The sequence below is a fragment of the Canis aureus genome, chromosome X, assembly GCF_053574225.1.
Source record: "Canis aureus isolate CA01 chromosome X, VMU_Caureus_v.1.0, whole genome shotgun sequence".
In the NCBI taxonomy this organism is placed as follows: Eukaryota; Metazoa; Chordata; class Mammalia; order Carnivora; family Canidae; genus Canis; species Canis aureus.
In genome coordinates this window covers 35,726,085-35,741,538 of record NC_135649.1, presented here as the reverse complement: position 1 = coordinate 35,741,538, position 15,454 = coordinate 35,726,085, and positions in this window count along the sequence as shown.

Genomic DNA, 15,454 nt, shown 5'->3' with positions numbered 1-15,454 from the left:
AAGCTGAACTAGCTTACCCCTTGCTTCGTCTTACACACTTGGAAAAGCCCGTTTCCGTTAAATCTAACTTTCTGCCTCTTCCACCCTTGCACCCCTGCTGCTGAATGTAGATGGAGAAAAAAAAAACCCACAACCACCCACCTCAAATAGATCCTCAATGCTGTTCCAGAATCAGATTACATTTCCTAGTGCGTTCGTTCTCTGCCTCTCATGAATATTTCCCATTTGTACTCTCCTCAGACTGTCAACATTTCTTCCTGCCATCATTATTCTCACCAAAGAGAAAATGGAAAATAGAAAAGTAGACCCACAATCGCCACCATCACATTGATGCAGCTACATGCTTTGGAACTGCGCTGAAGTTCCTATCTAATGACAACTCTTCCACTAGACCCCACCCCCATTCACTTACTCCAGGACATCACTGCAGCCATTCAGCCGTCTCTCTCCTACACCTTCCATTTTCTACTTTCTACTGAATCATTGCCATCATTATTTTTAAATCTATTCTTTCTCTCATCTGAAAAAAATTCTTTATTCCACATCTGCCTCTAGCAACCCCTCCCCTCATTCTCTATTCTGTAGCAAAAAATAAAACTGCCCATAGTCCTATTCTCTTTTGAGAAGCCACTGCAGAGAGAGAGAGAGAGAGAGAGAGAGAGAGAAACCACCGCAGTCAGTCCACCATCATTCCACAAAAACTATTCTTTTCAAAATCATCGATGGCCTTGACATTAACTGATTCGATGTTAAAATCTCAGTTTCAACCTTATTGGCCTTATAAGTAGTAATTGCTATAGTTGATCACTCACTCCTGAATGGCTCTCAGGACCCCACACTCCTCTGTTTCATTGGCTACTCATTTTTTCCTTTACTGTGTCCTCTTATTAACTCAACTTCTAGAATGCCTAGGGCTCAATCCTTGGTCCTAGTCTCTTCGTTATCTGTTGAACCCCAGAGCACTCTTTAGTAATCTCACTCATTCTTTAAATACTATCTGTATGCTGATGACTTCCAAATATATATAATCAGAAGTCTCTTCTGAACTCCAGACTCACATACCCAACTGTTTACCTACCCTCTGTACTTGGATGTCTAAGAGGCAACATGCCCTTCACAGACACAAAATCAAATTCCTAATATTTCCCCTCGAACCTGTTCTTCCCACATTTTTTCCTTATCTTAGTAAAAAGCAACTCCATCATTCCAGTTGTCCAAGCTAAAAAAAATCTGCTATCCTTATTCCTCCCTTTTTTCCACTACCCACATCTTATCTATCTACAAGCCCTACCAACAATACTTTCAAAACATATCTAGAATGCAACCACTTCCACTGCCATTGTCTTAATGTAAACTATTATATTATTTGGTCTGGATTACTACAATAACCTCCTACCTGGTCTCCCTGCCTCCACTTTTGCTCACCACCCCACAGAGCCTACTTTCAACACAGCAGCCCACGTGATTCTGTTAAACATAAGTCAGATCACATAACTCATTTTCTCAAACACCAAATTTCTCAGAGTAAAATCCAAAGTTGTTATGATGACCTATAGGGCCCTACCGGATCTGATTCTGTTTTCTCTCTGAATTCATCTCCAGGCACTCATCCCTTGCTCTCAGGTCATCTACCCTGGTCTCTTATTTCTAAAACCCTCCAGTCATTTTCCTACCCCAGAGCCTCTCCCCTTGTTCTCTTTACTTGTAATATTCTTCCCACAGGCATCCACATGACTCACTCCCTCACTTCTTTCAAGTTTTTCAATGTGACTTTCTTTGACTGTCCTCTGACTACCCTATCTAAATAGGATAGTCACCCTTTCAACCACACTTTTGCTGAATTATTTTTTTCTTTATCACGCTCTAACATACATTTTACTTATTTGTGTTGTTTAATGCCTACTCACCCACCCCCAACTATAATGTAACTTTATGAGGCAGAAATTTTGCCTGATTTGTTCATTGTTATATCTGCAGGATGTAGAACAGAGCCCAGCACATAGAAGGTGTTCAATACATTTTGTTGGATACATGATTTCTGACCTAAAGACCCCCAACAGACAGCCCTCTGTTCTGAAATTTGGCATACTTATCTGAGATTCTAGGAAGGGCAATGTTAATTTTAAAACAACAAATAAAAAAATTGGAAGTAAGATAAAGGAAATAACAGAATGAGATTCCAAGTAGAAGGAACAGGGAGAAGAATAGGCAGTGAGGGATGAACAGCATGAACCTTTGATAGGGATGTAATCAGTCATCAGACTCCTAAGTCTTTGGTCTGTTTTCACTGGAGTGAACATAGTCCAGATTGACAACTGGGTGGGACCAGGAATACACTGATAAAGTTAGAAATATCTGGGAACGTATCCCAGTACCCACTTGAATATGAAGATTTCCTACTCTTAATTGTGAGTTCTTGGTTGGTGGAGCCATTGAAAAACTTACAGACAATAGAGAGGGTCTGAGAGGATTGCATTGTACAGTGAGTAGAGAAATCATACCATCTTGGATTTGTCTTTGAATTCAGAGCTTTAGAAGCCCATTAAAAGCTATTTGAAGGAAAAAGAATAATTAGGTAGGAACCCATGAGAATGTCTCCAAGTGTAGGTTTGATGGTAGAAGAAGAGGTATTTGATTGGTAGATGTATGAATAATAAGCAATAATCTTAGGGCACCTGGGTGGCTCAGTCGGTGAAGCATCTGCCTTTGGCTCAGGTCATGATGTCTGGGTCCTGAGATCAAGCCCCGCATCAGGCCCTCTGCTCAGCAGGGAGTCTGCTTCTTTCTCTCCCTCTGTGTTCTCTCTCTCAAATAAATAAATATATAACCTTTTTTAAAAAGCAATAATCTCCCTCTCTCTTGTGCTACATAAATGGTGAGCACAGCCAGCTTGTTTTGTATGACTCAGTTTTGGCCCCACACTACTAGATTCCTTCAGTGCCTGACACCTTATCTATTGTCTCTGGGTGAATGGTAACAATCCTCAAGAATCTTAGATTCTGGGCAAAAGGTCCAAAATCATTGCAGTGGAGAGTAGGGAGATAGGGGGCCAAAGGCCTTTTCTCAGCTGATGAGACTAATAAACTCATTAAAGCTAGGTGCTGTGGATACAGCAATGAATAAGATACAACCCCTGCACTTGAGTTCACACTCTAGCTGGAATTGGGGTTGGGAGATATGGTCATATAAATAGACCATAATAATACAATGTGTTAAGAGCAAAGACAAAATACAGGATGCTATAAAAGAACAACAAGGAGGGAAAATCTAGGTTGAGTGGGGTCAAATAAATCTTTCAGGAGGTAATGCCTGAACTGAGGCCCAAAGAATATGTAGGGGGCAACCCTGGTGGCGCAGCGGTTTAGGGCCACCTGCAGTCCAGGGAGTGATCCTGGAGACCCTGGATCGAGTCCCACGTCGGGCTCTCTGCATGGAGCCTGCTCCTCCCTCTGCCTGTGTCTCTGCCTCTCTCTCTGTGTGTGTCTCTATGAATAAATAAATAAAATCTTAAAAAAAAAGAATATGTAGGAAAACAGTATAGAAGGAGAAGGGGTATTTTAGGCAGAGAAGGCTATGAGCAAAGGAATGGAAGTGAATAATGGCATGGTGCATTCCAAGGAACTACATAGCATTCATGGTTGCTGGATAATGAAATTTGAGTCAGGGAGTGATGAGGTATGAAGCTGGAGAAGTAAGAGGGAGCCAGATCAAGGAAGCCCTGTGTTCCAGCTTAAAGATTTTCTACTGTAGGGTCACCTGGGTGGCTCAGTGGGTTAAGCGTCTGACTTCTGCTCAGGTCATGATCTCAGCCTCCTGGGATCAAGCCCTGAGTCAGGTTCCCTGCTCAGCAGAGTCTGCTTAAGGGTCTCTCTCTCTCCCTCTACTCCTTCCCCAGCTCTCTCTCTCTTAATATTTAAAAAGAAAAAGACATTCTCCTGTAAATAATGGCTGGGGGGCAAGGGTTTTGAGCATGGAAGTAATATGGTCAGCATTACAGAAAACTCTCTCACTAGAAAAGTTAGGCTGCATTGAAAATGGCAAGACAGGAGACAGGAAAAACAGCAAGAAAATAGTTACTGTAACTCGGGAGAGAGAAAGGTTATTTAAAATAGGATGATGATGGACTTAGAGGCTATTATGCTAAATGAAATAAGACTGAGAAAGACAAATACCATATGATCTCACTCATATGTGGAATCTAAACAAAACAAATGAATAAACAAACAAAAAGCAGAATCAGACCATAAGTACAGAAGACCAACTGATAGTTGCCAGGGTGGGGGGGTATGGGTAAAATGAGTGAAGGGGAGCAGGAAATAGAGGCTTCCACTTATAGAATGAATTAGTCATGGGGCTAGAAGGCACAGCATAGGGAATATAGTCAATGGTATATTGTAATAGTGTTGTATGGCTACACTTGTGGTGAGCATAGCATAGGTATAGAGTTGAATCACTAGGTTGTACACCTGAAACTAATCTGTAATTTTTAAAAATTTATTTAAAAAAACAAAGTAGGATGACAGTGAGGTTGGAGAGAAGAATTGAAGAAACATTTCAAAGTGAAAATAACAAGGTCTTTGATAATCGACTGGAAGTTAGAATGAGAAAAATGAAGCTAGGATAATTTCTAGCTGGGGCACCTGCTTTGGAAGGGGGTATCTTACTATGAAACAGAAAATAAAGGAAGAGGAGCCAGCTATCAAAGAAGGTGCTGAGAATTACTGGACTGGGACTAAGAGTAGGAGACTTCTATTAAGAAACTGTGAGAGCAGCTGAATCCAGGGGTCAATGAACAGTAAAAAGATGAGTGGTTGGGGCGCCTGGATAGTGCAGTCAATTCAAGTGAACAACTCTTGGTTTTGGCACAGGTCCTGATCTCAGGATTGTGAGATCAAGCCCTTCATCGGGCTCTGTGCTGGGCCCAGAGACTGAGTCTCTGTCTCCCTCTCCCCGTGCCCCTCCCCCTCTTCATGCTCTTTGTCTCTCTCAAATAAATAAATAAATAAATAAATGTTTTTTAAAAAAGATAAATGTTCAGGGGGTGGGAAAGATGAATAGGTAAAACACAGGTAAGATTTAAGGTAGTGAAACTATTCTGTGTGATACTGTAATGGTACATATATGTTATCATGCATTTGTCAAAACCCATAGAACTGAACACAAAGAGTGAATCTTTATGTAAACTACGGACTTTAATTAATAGTGAAGTATCAATATTGATCCATTAATTGTAACAAATGCACCTCACGAATTCAAGATTTTGATAATAGAAGGAATGGTGTATGTGTGTCAAAGTGTGTATATGGGGATTTTCTATATTCTTCGCTCAATATTTCAGTGTCACATACGCTAAAATGGCTATAGTTAAAAAGATATAATAACAGGTGCTGGTGAGGATGTGATAAAACTGGATCCTTCATAGATTGGTGATGAGAAGTCAAAATGGTGCAGCCATGTTGGAAAAGCTTGACATTCCCTCATAAAGTTAAACATAGATTCAATATAACACAGCAGTCCCACTCCTATAGATATATTCACAAGAACTAGAAATACATCCACTAAAAACCATGGCCACAAATGCTCATTGCAGCATTGTTCACAATAGCCAATAGTAAAAACAACCCAAATATCCATCACCTACTGATGAACAGGTAAGTAAAATTGGTATCTATTCCAATGAAATATTATTTGGCCATGAAAAGAAATGAAGTATTGATGCATGCTATGCTGCAACATGGATTGACCTTGGCAATACGCTAAATGAAAGAAGCCACTCACAAAGACTATATTGTATAATTCCATTTATTTGGTCATAAGCATGATCAAATGGGACCATTAAATGGAACTATTCTGCCTTGAAACACTTCCTCCCTTTCCCACTGCTCCTTCTTTCCCCTCTTTGGTGGCTTATCTTTCTCTTCCCATTCATGACTATAGATATTCCCCTGAGGGTTCAGTCCTTACTCTCTGTAATGGATGTGAATTTGTGAGGGAGAGCAGCAAAGGGAAGACTGCAGGGTGCTGAATAATGGGCTCCCCAAAAGATGTGTCCTCATCCTAATCCCCAAAACCTATGAATATTACCTTATATGGCACATGAGTGGATAGCAATATTATAAAGCAAAAGATTCCATTAAATGAAGGATCTTGAGAGGAGGAGTTATCCAGTATTATTTGGCTGGTCCCTAAAGGCAGTCACACTTATCTTGATAAGATGGAGGCAGACAGAAAAGAAAAGAAAAAAAAAGATAGAGGCAGACAGAGTTTGGGAGCAGAAGAAGAAGAAACACAAACATAGTAAGGCAGAAGAGACAGAGATTGGAGTGATGGGGTCATAAACCAATGAGCTTCTAGAGCCACCAGAAGCTAGAAGGGGCAAGGGCCGGATCCTCCCTGGGAATCTTAAGAGAGCAACTCTGTAAACTCCTTGATTTTGTACTTCTGCCATCCAGAACTGTGAGATAATAAATTCTTGTTGCTTCAAGCTACCCAGTTTGTGGTAATTTGTCACAATAACCAGAGAAAACTAATACGCTGCCTTTTGGAATTTTGTGGACTCATTCTCTTGCTGAAGATGTCATAGCTTATGGGCTCTAAGTCTCCAGGAGCCAGCAGAATTATGGCAAGGAGTCCTCAGATCCTTGCATGAAACAAGCCTGGTATTAGGTCATATACATGTACCTTGCATACACATCTAGTATTTTTTTTCAAACATGCCCATATATGGTGTTTAACAGACTGTTAACTCGTAATATATTACTAAAGTTCTAGCAGTGTTCTGTTATATAATGTCTCCAATAATGGACATTGAAAGTAATACCATTATGTAAGCTTATAAATATATTTTTATTTAAGTATTTTAAAAATATTTTATTTATTTGTTCATGAGAGACAGAGAGAAAGGGGCAGAGACACGGGCAGAGGGAGAAGCAGGCTCCCTGCAGGAGCCTGATGCAGGACTCGATCCTGGTACCCCAGGATCACAACCTGAGCCAAAGGCAATGCTCAACCACTGAGCCACCCAGGTGTCCCTTTTTATTTAAGTTTTATTATAAAACAAACACAACATAAAATTTACCTTTTAAACCATTTAAAAATGTACACTTCAGTGGCATTAAAGTACATGCACAATGTAGTGCCATCATCCACCATCAAGTTCCAGAACTTTTTCATCACCCCAGAAAGAAACCCCTCACCCACTAAGCGGTCATTCCACAATACTTCTCCCCACAACACCTAGCAACCACCAATCTGCGTTCTATCTCTATGGATGTGCTTTTTCCAGATATCCCATTTCAGTGGAATTATACAATATATGTCCTTTTTTGTCTGGCTTCATTCACTTAGCATGTTTTCAAGATCTACCCATGTGGCAGCATGCATCGTAATTCTTCCTTTTCATGGCTGAGTAACAGTCCATTGCATGATGAAGGGAGGAAGAAATTTTCCTAGGTTGGAAATTTCCAAGAAATTGTCCAAGTTTCCTCTAGGTGGATTAAGAATTGAATTTACATGAGATTAACAGGAGAAAAAAAAAGTTTCGCTACTTGCGTACCAAGGCCCAATGATGAGAAATGACTAAGGCCTAAAGAAATAACTAAGGCAGGCAGTTCTTACTCTTTTTCAAGTAAAGAATTCTAAACAGAATTTGAGCTGGACTAGTAAATTAGTAAAAAGTAACAGGATGTGTTTTATACAGCCTTCTTGGCTCTAAATTCCTCATCTCTGGTAATAAGGATGTCTCTTTACCTCCTGGTACAGGGAGGGCACCTTTCACACGAGATGTATTTCCTTTCTTCAGGAGGACAGAGGAAGCTCTGAGTGTCCTCCTTGCACAGACTATTTTTTAAGTAGCTTTAATTCATAATAATCAAAATGCCATCATGGCACATTTGGGGGCGACCTGTGCTTGGCCCCTACAATGGATATACTAATTTTGTATATCCATTCATCCACTGATGAATCTTTGTGTTGTGTCCATGTTTTGCCAATTGTGAATAGTGCTGCTGCAAACTTGGGTATACATGTTTTTGTTTGAACACCTGCTCTCAATTCTTTTGGGGATTTATCTAGAAGTAGAATTCCTGGGTTATATGGGAATTCTATGTTGAATTTATTGAGAAACTTCCAAACTGGTTTTCATAGTAGCTGTGCCATTTTACATCCCCACAGTAATGTACCAAGTGTCTCAATTACTCCACATCTCTCCACATCCTTGTTAACACTTACTGTTTTCTGGGCTTTTCTTTATATTAGCCAATCTAATGGGAGCAAAGTGGTGTCTTAATGTGTTTTGATTTTCATTTCCTTAATGATTAGTGATGTTGAGTGTCTCTTTGTGTGCTTGTTGAGCATTTACATATGCTCTTTGGAGAAATGTATGTTCAAGTCTTATGCCCGTATTTTAATTGGGTTGTTCTTTTTGTTGTTGAATTATAGGAGGTCTTTATATATTCTGGATCCTCCTCTAATCAGGTATATGATTTTTGCAACTATTTCCTTCCATTCCGTGGATTGCCTTTTCACTCTCTTGATACTGCTCTTTGTTGCAGAACAGTTTTTTTTTAAGGTATTTTTTTTAATTTTTATTTATTTATGATAGTCACACAGGGAGAGAGAGAGGCAGAGACATAGGCAGAGGGAGAAGCAGGCTCCAAGCACTGGGAGCCTGACATGGGATTCGATCCTGGGTCTCCAGGATCGCGCCCTGGGCCAAAGGCAGGCGCCAAACCGCTGCGCCACCCAGGGATCCCTGCAGAACAGTTTTTAATGATGAAGTCCATTTTATTTATTTTTTCTTTTGTTGATTATGCATCTGGTATCATATCTAAGAAATCTGCCAAGTCCAAGGCCATGAAGTTTTACCCTTATGTTTCATTCTAAAAGCTGTATAATTTTAGCTCCTATATTTAGGCCTTTGATCCATTTAGAGTTAATTTTAGTACCCAGTGTGAGGTAGAGAAACAGTATCAATCTTTCTCAAGTAGATACCCAGTTGTTTCATTTTTTGTTTGATATTAGAAAGGGATCCTTAAAGAAATGATGTGTTCAGTGATATTCACTGCAATATTCTTTATGGTAGGAAAAAACTAGAAATACCATACATACTCAACAATAGATTAGTAAAATAAATTGTGATATGCTCTTGTAAGATAATATTACACAGAAATAAAAATAGTACAGTGGGTAAATATTATAATGGAAAGTTCATAAAAATATCATAAGTGAAAAATTAGAAGTGACTAAAATGCAGTAACTGCAAACATATATGTGTGTGTGTATGTGTACATATATCAACTGCATATGCATTGAAAATTTTTTTTTGAAAAATATTTTATGGGATATACCCCCAAGGAGCCAGTTGTGGCATCTCTGGTGGTGATGTGTGTATTTTTTATTTTTAAAAGTTTTAGATAATGAACAATTTTTAAATTTTTTTCAGAAAGTTATTGTCTTATGAGTAATGAGTAGTTCTCATCCTCTAAAAGGTCAGATGATTATTCTAGTCTGTTCAAGCCTCCAGTACCAACCAGTTCTAGCCTGTGTTAGCTGACTTTTCAATCCCTGGCATCTTGCCTATCTGATCTCTAATTTCTCTCTGATGCTTCTCCTTAAAGCAAGGCTACACTGTCAAGTCAAGTTATTCTACCATACAGCTCTCTTTTTAAAGATTTTATTTACTTATTCATGAGAGACACAGAGAGAGAGGCAAAGACACAGGCTGAGGGAGAAGCAGACTTCCCACTGGGAGCCCGATGCAGGACTCGATCCCAGCACCCCGGGATCACATCCTGAGCCCAAGGCAGATGCTCCACCACTGAGCCACCCAGGTGCCCCACACAGCTCTTGTCTGTTGAATGTATCCAGCGAGAGGCGGTGTGGGGTGGGCTCCAACCGTGGCAGTGCCCATCCCCCAGCTTAGGTTAGCCCTCATTTCTCTTCTAGGTCTGTGGGTCAGAAGATCAGTCTTTTATTTTTTTAAGATTTTTATTTATTGGGATCCCTGAGTGGCGCAGCGGTTTGGCGCCTGCCTTTGGCCCAGGGCGTGATCCTGGAGACCTGGGATCGAATCCCACATCAGGCTCCCGGTGCATGGAGCCTGCTTCTCCCTCTGCCTGTGTCTCTGCCTCTCTCTCTCTCTCTCTCTCTGTGTGACTGTCATAAATAAATAAAAAAAATTTTTTTAAAAGATTTTTATTTATTTATTCATGAGAGACACACACACAGAGAGAGGCAGAGACACAGACAGAGGGAGAAGCAGGCTCCATGCAGGGAGCATGAGGTGGGACTCGATCCAGGGTCCCCAGTATCAGGCCCTGGGCTGAAGGCGGCGCTAAACCCCTGAGCCACCCGGGCTGCCTCCAGTCTTTTTCTGAGCACACCCTCACAAACTGTGGCATTGTGACTAGTGACTAGTGGAAGTATGGCAGAAACTTGCAGAAGCTGAAAGGCAAGAACAGAAGTAAAGCATAAATGTCCCACCAAGATCTTTGTTTCTGGTTAAGACTGACATATGAAATCCAACATATGTAGTAGCAACAGTTGCTCTCTAACCTAGCAAACTTCTGTTCTTGCTATTTTTATGAATGCTGATTATGAAATTTTATTGCTGGATCTGCTTGCTCTTAAACAGTTCTACTCAAATCTTTGGATATAGCATGCTGATCTGCAACCAACATTTAGATGCTTTTCTCCTTCTTTGTGTTTAATGGATTCCAGGAGGCCTGATCTCTTGCCAATGTTTTCTTTGTGATTCCATCCAGTAACTATCAAGCAGACACAGAGTCAATTTCTCAGAATCCCTCTCTCTCTTTCTCTCTCCCTTCCTCCCCTTCCCCCCCCCACCCTCATTCTCCTGCAAAAAGATTTTATTGATAGCATAGGCTTAGAAGTTCAACAGTGTGTAATTTTTTATTTGTTAAAAGAGATTTGTTTTTCTGAAATGGTATCTCTACTATTTGAATTCATAGCTGGGATGTCAGAGTACATTAATCAGCAGTTTGTATCTATTTGGCCCCTTTTCCATTTTTTTTTTCCTTCTGTATTACCACGGGGTGCTTCTTCCTGTTATTCGCATCTGTCAGAATCTTAGTCACAACATTTCTAGAAAGTTCCTTTTTAGCTTAAGCTCTATTCAGCCAACATCCAGTTAACTCATTTGAAGTAAGCAAGATCATCTTTGATATCTGATCCTAAATGAACTTAAACTTGTATACAGCTTATACTCTTCATTGAGTTTCATATTCCCAGAAATCCACAAACTTTAGTTTTAGCTCAAGAACCATTTTTCCATTTTTTCTACCCTTTGATCTTCTCCTGTGCTTGCTTGAAAATATAGACATAATATCTGTGTCCCTGTGGATATTTCCCTCCTGAAGTTATATTTCTCTCTCCTTTAAAAGAGAATCTAATTCTTTTTGTTGAGTCTCAGTGTGTTTGGCACATGTGGGCGCTAATAAATCATAAATAGGAAGCCTAATTCTCCTGTCTAAGAAAGGAAAATAGTTTGTCATATGCCTGTGGAAAATACCCAGGGCATTTCTCCATAACCTTTATTAGATTCGAGAAGAGAATAATCTTTCTCCACGTTGCCCCAGTTCTGTGGATGTAGCAGAGCCACCTTGCCAGTTTATTTACACTCTATAGTTCAGCTACAAGTGTAAGAGCATGAGGGGTTGCTGACTAGAGAAAATCTTATATGTGGCACCCTTTGGTCTTCATCTTAGAGGATCATAGTCTCCTTGAAACAGTCTTCCTGGGCTGCCTGGGTGGCTCAGTCAGAAGAGCACATAACTCTTGATCTCAGGGTCATGAGTTTGAGCTCCACATTTGGTGTAGAAATTACTTAAATAAATAAAACTCTGAGAAAAAAAAAGGAACACTCATCCCTTCATTTCAACCCTCTTTCAGTTTTCTTCCTTTTATCTAGTCATTCCTCCAATATCTTTGTTGGTGCTTTCATTATATTTATATTGTTGATTCTTCTGTTTTGATTGAACTTTAACTGTTGGAGTGCCTCAGAGAATGGCCCTTTCTCCTTAGATAATTTCACTCATTCCCAGAATTTCAGTGACACCATCCTACATTTTCATACTGAACTTAAAAGTTGCCTACCCCAGGTATCGACAGGCACCAAAAATATCTAATATATCTAGTGACTTTTTTAAAATAAATTTATTTGAGAGAGAGAGAGAAAAAAAAAAAAAAACGAGTGCCTGCATGCGCATGTGCACAAGAGAGTACCAACAGGATGGCTGGGCAGAGGGTGAGGGAGAGAAGCAGACACTCCGCTGAGTGTGGAGCCCCATGTGCCCAACGAGGGCTCAATCTCAAGACCCTGAGATCATGACCTGAGCTGAAACCAGGAGTCAGATGCTTAACTGAGTCACTCAGGTGCCCCTTTAATGATCTTTTAAATATGTAAATCAGATGGATTCATTCTTGAACATGAAAACCTTTCAATGATTTCCTATGGCTCTTAGGGTAAAATCCAAATTTTCGCCCTTACTCACTATCCTTGAACTAGCCTGGCCTTCTTTTACATCCTCCAACATGCCAAGTTCCTTACTAGCTTAGATTCCGTGCATATGCTCTTCTATTTGGAATATTCTTCTATACTATAAATTAATAGTTTAATTTTCAAATGAATGAATGAAAGAAGGAATGCCACTAGAACCGATAGTATATAAACTATGGATTATAGCAGTTCAGGAATTCTGTGGTTTACCTAGTAGCAAACACACCAAACAGAAAAATATAGAAGTCCTATAGAAAGTCCTTTCTGTTAGGCCTGCCTACCTTGGTATGAATTAACATAATCAAACCTCGTTGCTTTTTTCGGTATGGCAATAATCTCTTCTATACAGAGAAATGAATAACTGAAAAAGGATGTTTTTGCAGTGTCCACATGGCTACAGTTAAAATGTTGCATGAAAAATAGAAATTTTATTGTCATCATGTAGACATAAATCCAGATTTTTGACTGAATGTTTCTATTTTATTCTAAATATCTATGGTCGTCTGTACACATTATCTCTTTTATTAAGCTATCCACTTATTTTCAGGGATCTTTAAAATATGGTACTTAAGTTATCAAACTAGAGTCCTGCGGATCCTAAGCCATCTGTGAGGCTAAAGATGAAAGAATTGTTTTAGTAACATCTGGACAATAAGGTTTCTCGATATTATATTTAATGGCGAGACAGGACATCGCAAAAGGATAACAGTGAGATTGCATTTGAATTGGATAGTGAACAACTCAATTTTCTTTTTTCTTACATTATTTACATTTCATACATATATTTTAAAAGATAACTTGCTTTTGCTTTGTGTTTATATATATAAAACTATATATATACATATATAAATATATTTCTTTGTCCAGTAATACAGAAAGGATATTGCCAATAGGAAATGTTAGAACAATGCCCCATCTCATCCAAATTTATCCCTAGATTTCTCAGAGTTTAAAATAAATAAGAGGCAAATTGTCCCAGGCATGTAACCGGATACGTCCAAGGCCTGTCTCCTACTGTAACAGGTGTGCTTTCAATGGCCTTTTATTGCTCTTTTTATCCCCTTCTTGTTCTGTTGTCCCCTAGAGTCAACAGCTGTGACTACTGTTTCATCTCCATAGCACCAAGATTCCTTTCTCCTGTAGAGTTTCATCGATCTTATTTTCCTAATGTCTTTGTTTTACTATTGATTATGCCGCAGTGTATACTGCAGTGGCTATTCGACTCTGAAGCTCTATTTAAACCTAGTTTTAATACCAGTAACTCTAAGTGTGTGTAAATTACACTGAAGCTAACTCTTTCTGGGTATAGTTGAGAAATAACCTGGCTCCCTAAGTCATGTTCGATAGCCTTGTGGCCTCTTAGTTAAGAATGACCCAGGACACCAAATAAAACAGTTACCCTAAGCCTGCCCTAGGCCAGGCATACTTCTCCTCCTCAAACATTAATTCCTGACTCATTCGAAAACTATTCATTGAACAATGACTTTGGGCAAGGCATTGTGCTAGGAAATAGAGACAAGAGATGGTTAAGATATAGTTCATGCCCTTATAAGGCTTAAGTCTTGGGGAGCCTGGGTGGCTCAGTTGTTTGAGCATCTGACTCTTAATTTCGGCTCCAGTCATGATCTCAGAGTCATGAGATCAAGCCCCATGTTGGGCTCTGTTCTGATTGTGGAGCCTGCTTAGGAGTCTCTCTCTCTCCCTCTGCCCCTACCCCTGCTCATGCTCACTCTCTCTCTCTCTCTCTCTCTCTAATAAAGAAATTTTTTAAAATAAAAGATTTTATTTATTTTAGTGAGAGAGTGTGAGTAGGGGGAGGGGCAAAGGAAGAGAAGAGATATCCTCAAGTAGACTCCCTACTGAGAGCAGAGCCTGATGTGAGGCTTGATCCCAGGACCCTGAGATCATAACCCAAGTTGAAATCAAGAGTTGGATGTTCAACCTACTGGGCCAGGCACCCCAAGACTTAAGACTTATGGTAGAAACAGACAAGTAAAGATGGAAGAGAACTATAGGATCACAAAAAGAAAATAATTTAGTGTCAAGAAAGCTTCCCAGAGGAAGTAAAATCTAGGTGAGGGTCTAAAGGATCTACAGGAATTAACTTCACTAAATACTAGAGAACAGCTATCTCAAGTAGAAGAGGCAGCATTTACAAAGGCACAAAACCTTGAGATAACATGGCTTATGGGGTGAATTATCAGTAATTCCTCACAGCTGGACAGAATTTCCAAGGGAAGGGTAAAGGAAGTAAAGGAAGCTGAAGAAGAAACCAGGCACAACTTAGCTAGACCAAGAATCATGGGCTGTGTCATTTAGGGCAATGGAGATCCACAAAATGTTAGAAGTGGAGGCATGATAGAATCAGAATAGCACCTTAAGAATGGTAGAAATATAGAAAAATAGATAGGAGTCACAACTAGATGCTGTTGCAATGGTCCACATAAGAGATGAGGATAAACTGAACAAAGGCATCGGTAGAGGGAATGCAGAAGACACGTTCAGATAGTAATTAGAAAGTTGAATCACCAGTATATGTAATAATACAGCTATGATACAACATGGGAAGCTCTATAATAACAGTAAATACAAAATATTATCTAAAAGAGACAGCAAACATTCTCTGGAAGGGTTAGCTGAGACTCTAATAAGAAGATGAACTTTCATGTTCCCAGGCAGAAGAAATAACATGTGCAAGGGCACAAATGACTGAAAATTAAGTGTGTGTTCAGTGAATGGCTTGAGTGGTACACATGTATACACATACGTGTGTGTGTGTGTTCAGTAACAGCATTTTTTCCCAACTAAATCTTTCTCTAAACTTTAATATTTAAAATAGGCAGAAATGAGGAATCAATTCCTCAGGCAGTTTAAATATTTTGATAATAGGTCATAGTTTGCAGAACTCTGAAGCACGCCACCTTATCAATCCTCATG